Below are 5,345 nucleotides of genomic sequence, written 5' to 3'. Positions count from 1 at the left end.
AGTTTTTGGCGTCGTTGCCGGGGAACGGTATTAAATAGTTAATCTAATTCCTAATTTTTTCGATCCTTTGTGTGAGTTTACTGGCACAAAGTTAATTTATTGCAGTTTAGTAGTTAGTAATTAGGTTTTAGAATCTGTTTTAGTTCTATTATTAAGCTTAGTTTTCTTTCAAAATTTCACTGCTACTCGCGGAGTGCATTCGCACCTACTCGGCGAGTACAACAGTATTTCGCAGTTAAATTTCGTTTTTCTTTAATTGCATTTTTTTTTTGTTCTTTTTACGTTCTTTTTATCTTGTTTTATTTTAGGACTTTCATGACCAGAGGATCAAACACCCCGCTGGTACCCCCGTTTGAAGATCTCGAATCCGCATTGAAAAGGAACAAAGGAAAGGACGTGGAGAGCTCAAATACACCTAAGAAGTCACCTTTGTCTAATTTGAACACTGTTTTTGGGAAGAAGAAGAGCAACAAAGCAGGTGCATCCAACGCATCTTTAGCAAGTGAAGAACCGATCAAGGAAGACACCGAGTACGGAACCGAGGAGGAAGAAGAACTTACATACGGGCACGACTCCGATTCCGGCGACGAGTTAGCTCTTACCATGGCTAACATTGATGAAATCCCCATGAGGGAATGGAAGAAGAGGATGCGCGACGACACTGGACTGGGACTTGTGCAACCCACAATTCCCGAAACTGCTACTTTTGAGCTCAAGGGTTATGTCCTAGCTTTACTTAAAGAAATTCCTTTCTATGGAAAAGACCATGAAGATGCCTACAAGCATTTGGATGAAGTCAATGATGTAGCTGATTACTTTAATGTTCCAAATGTGCCTCGCGAGACTCAGCTACTTCGCATGCTTCCAGTAACATTCAAAGGTGCTATAAAAGACTGGCTCAAGTCACTTCCACCCGGATCAGTCACCACATGGGCCAAGATGAAAGAAGAATTCATTGATCACTTTTGCCCACCTTCCAAGATAGCCAAGTTGAAGAAGGCCATTGCTAAATTTGAACAACAAGCTGGAGAGTCGCTATATGAAGCTTGGGAGAGGTACAAGAGTTTTCTAAGAAATTGCCAACACCATGACCTCCATAACCAGCAAGAAGTCTCCATCTTCTATGATGGAGTCAATGTCATAACCAGGCAGTTACTAGACTCGCAAGGCCCGCTCACAAAGAAGCCACCCCCGGTGATCAAGGAATTGATTGAAGAATTCTCTAAGCACTCTAGAGAATACCACAACCCAAGAAATGATGTTACTAGGGAGCCGCATATGCAGCTACTGAAGACTTGTCCGCGGTCATGGCTATGCTAAAAACCATGGATAAAAGGATGGATACAATGGATCAAACGACCCATGCTATTCGGGTGGGGTGTGAAAACTGCAATGGACATCATCTAACTAGAGATTGCGACTTCGATGAAAATGGCAACAAGAAGGTGGAAGTTTGTTACTCAAGTGGAGACCGATACAATGAAGATTGGTGAAAACCAAAGAAAGAGTGGCTCCCTTATGAAGAGTACAAGAAGGCTAAGGAGGAGAAGTTCAGGCAGAAAGGAAGAGGTTTTTACCAAAAGGAGGAGCCGGCACAAGAAAGGAAACCAAGTCTGGAAGAAATGCTTACCAAATTTGTAGCTGCTTCAGAAAAGAGACATAGTGATCATGATGCTGCAGTTCAAGAAACAAGGACCATGCTTAGAAACCAGCAAGCATCTATCCACAACATAGAAACGTAGCTAGGGCAACTTGCTCAACAAATCAACCAAAGATCACCGGGCGAATTTCCTAGTAAAACTGAAAATAACCCACGAGGCGCGCACATAAATATAGTTACAACAAGAAGTGGGAAAATTATCACTCCTCTGGCCCCTATTCAGAACGAAGCACCCAAAGAATCACAGAAGGAGGAAGCAGAAAATCAAAATCTCCAATCTGACAGCTCTACTCGCCTAGTACAAAATATGGACTCGGCGATTCCACTGCCAAATCCGAAGGATCAGACCCCTGAAAAACTTTACCAGCCTCCATTTCCATACCCAGCCCAAGCTATGAAAGAGAAGCAGGAAGAGGAGTACCAAAAGTTCCTAGATCACTTTAAAGCTCTTCAAATTAACATACCCTTCATTGAAGCTATCGTACAAATGGCCAAATATGCAAAGTTCCTTAAGGAACTTCTCACTAATAGAAGGAAGATGGAGGAAGTGAAGAAGGTAGTCCTCAATGAAAACTACTCAGCTGCTATGCTAAATAAGCTACCAAAGAAGAAGGGTGACCCGGGGAGCTTAACTTTACCTTGCCAATTTGGCAACTTGGCTACCATTCATGCTTTGGCCGATTCGGGAGCAAGCGTAAACCTCATGCCATATTCATTCTTCAAGAAGCTTGATCTCCCGGAACCAAGAACAATTCGCATGGTGATTTACTTAGCAAACAAGACAGTCACTTTTCCAAGAGGCATATGTGAAGACTTATTGGTCAAAGTGGACAAGTTTGTATTTCCCGCTGATTTCATCATTCAAGACATGGATGCGGATCCTCAAGTCCTAATCATCCGTGGAAGACCCTTCCTCAACACGGCAAGTGTTATAGTAGACATGAGGGACTTGAAGCTCACTTTGCGGGTAGGAGAAGATTCAGTCACATTTGGGGTAGATCAAGCTATGAAGTATGCAAGGAACAGTGACAACACGACATTCTCAATTGACATGCTTGATGAATTATTGGAGGAATGCATAAGTGAAGATTCCAACAAGTTCACAATTTTTGATGAAGAATTTGATGCAGAAAAAGACTTAATGGAGATCGAAATACTGCTGGAAGAAGCTGAGTTTGAAGAATTGGTGAAGCAATCTGACAGCTCTACTCGTCGAGTAGGGCTGATCTACTCGCCGAGTTTATCCTTAGAAAAATCAGAATTCGTAAATGCAGCTACCAACTCGCCGAGTCCCTTACCTACACTCGGTGAGTACAACAATCAGAACCCAAAAACTAAGCTCAAAAAGTTACCAGAACATTTGGAGTATGCCTTCCTTGAAGATGGCCATCAAAAGCCAGTTATTATAGCCTCTGACCTTTCCAAATCTAAAAAGGAAGAACTAGTGCAAGTTTTGAAGAAGCGAAAGCGGGCCATAGCATGGAGCATCACCGACATCAAGGGAATAAGCCCCTCTTATTGCTCTCACAAGATTAATCTGGAAGAAGGAGCAAAGCCGGTTGTGCAGCACCAAAGAAGACTAAACCCAAATATGAAAGAGGTGGTTAAGAAAGAAGTGGTCAAGCTTTTAGATGCGGGGATTAATATATTCCATTTCCGATAGTCCGTGGGTGAGTCCGGTCCAACTGGTGCCCAAGAAAGGAGGGATGACGGTCATAACCAACGAGAAGAATGAGCTTATTCCGACACGAACAGTAACCGGTTGGAGAGTGTGCATCGATTATCGAAAGCTAAACGATGCCACTCGTAAAGACCATTTTCCCTTACCTTTTATTGATCAAATGTTAGAAAGATTATTGGGCCATAGTTATTATTGCTTTCTGGACGGATTCTTGGGTTATTTTCAAATACCCATAGACCCAATGGACCAAGAAAAGACCACATTTACTTGCCCAAGTGGGACTTTTGCTTATAGACGCATGCCCTTTGGGCTATGTAATACACCCACGACTTTTCAAAGGTGTATGACATCCATGTTCCATGATATGGTGGAAAATTTCATGGAAGTTTTTATGGATGATTTTTCTGTTTTTGGATCTTCCTTCCATGATTGTCTCACAAATCTTGACCTAATGCTTGCTAGATGCGAAAAGACCGACTTAGTCCTTAATTGGGAAAAATGTCAATTTATGGTCAAGGAGGGTATAGTTTTGGGCCACAAAGTTTCTAAAATGAGAATTCAGGTGGATAGGGCAAAGATTGACACCATTGCCAAATTACCCCCACCAACTAATATGAAGGGCATAAGAAGTTTTCTAGGACACACGGGTTTTTACCAACGTTTTATAAAAGATTTTTCAAAAATAACTAGACATCTAACACAATTACTCTTAAAAGATGCACCATTTAATTTTACTAAAGAGTGTTTAGAGGCATTTGAATTTTTAAAGGAAAAATTAACTAATGCCCCGATCATTATTGCACCAATTTGGAATTTACCATTTGAAATCATGTGTGATGCTAGTGACTTTGCATTAGGAGCTGTCCTTGGTCAAAGGGTTGATAAGCACTTTCGACCCATATATTATGCTAGTAAGACTTTAAATCCAGCCCAAGAAAATTACACCACCACGGAAAAAGAATTATTAGCTGTGGTGTATGCTTTTGATGAATTTCGTCCTTATTTAGTTTTATCTAAAACAACAATTTTTACTGACCACTTTGCTATCAAGTATTTATTTGCCAAACAGGATGTCAAGCCAAGATTGATACAATGGGTGCTAATCTTCAAGAATTTGACATAGAGATACGAGACAAAAAGGGAATGGAGAATGTAGCAGCTGACCAATTGTCAAGGCTTGAAAACCCACAATTGCAAGAAGATAGAATTGGAGATGATTTTCCGGACGAGTACATTATGGTGTCCGTGGGAGAAGAACCATGGTTTGCAAATATAGCTAATTACTTAGCTAGCAAATTCATCCCAAAAGATCTCACAAGTCAACAAAAGAAGAAATTCTTTTCCGAGATAAAATATTAATTTTAGGATGAACCATATCTTTTCCGAAGATGCGTGGATGGAATCATACGAAGATGCGTGTTCGGGAATGAAAGCTGGAAAATATTGGAGCATTGTCATAGCGGGCCCACGGGTGGACATCATGGAGCACATTACACTGCAAAGAATATCTTTGTCATTGGGTTTTACTGGCCCACGATTTTTAAAGATGCAGCTCAATTTGTCAAAGAGTGTGATGCCTTTCAAAGAGTGGGAAACATTTCATCTCGAAATAAAATGCCACAACAAAGTATCCAAGTGTGCGAAGTATTTGATGTGTTGGGGATCGATTTCATGGGACCATTTCCCATGTCCAATGGCAACAAATACATATTGGTGGCGGTGGATTATGTATCCAAGTGGGCGGAGGCACAAGCTTTTCCCACTAATGATAGTCGGGTGGTGGTGCGGTTTTTAAAGAAGTTATTTTCAAGATTTGGAGTCCCGAAAGCTCTTATAAGTGACCGAGGCACTCATTTTGCCAATGATCAATTAGAAAAGGTGCTAAGGAAATATGGGGTAACCCATAAATTTTCTACATCCTACCATCCAAAAACTAGTGGACAAACCGAAGTGACAAATCGAGCTTTAAAGAGAATCTTGGAGAAATCAGTGGGGAGCAATCGA

General features: G+C 41.1%; 1 non-coding gene across 1 annotated transcript; it reads right to left on the bottom strand.

Moving 5' to 3' along the window:
- Window positions 1-987: 987 nt before the first annotated feature.
- Window positions 988-1,094, bottom strand: LOC145044529 (small nucleolar RNA R71). Its single transcript, XR_013681477.1, has one exon. It is a non-coding gene; the product is annotated as a small nucleolar RNA R71 (small nucleolar RNA).
- Between the last annotated feature and the right edge of the window lie 4,251 nt (window positions 1,095-5,345).

Source organism: Lactuca saligna, chromosome 4 (genome assembly GCF_052625555.1).
Source record: "Lactuca saligna cultivar CGN05327 chromosome 4, ASM5262555v1, whole genome shotgun sequence".
In the NCBI taxonomy this organism is placed as follows: Eukaryota; Viridiplantae; Streptophyta; class Magnoliopsida; order Asterales; family Asteraceae; genus Lactuca; species Lactuca saligna.
This window is presented reverse-complemented; position numbering and strand designations above follow the sequence as displayed.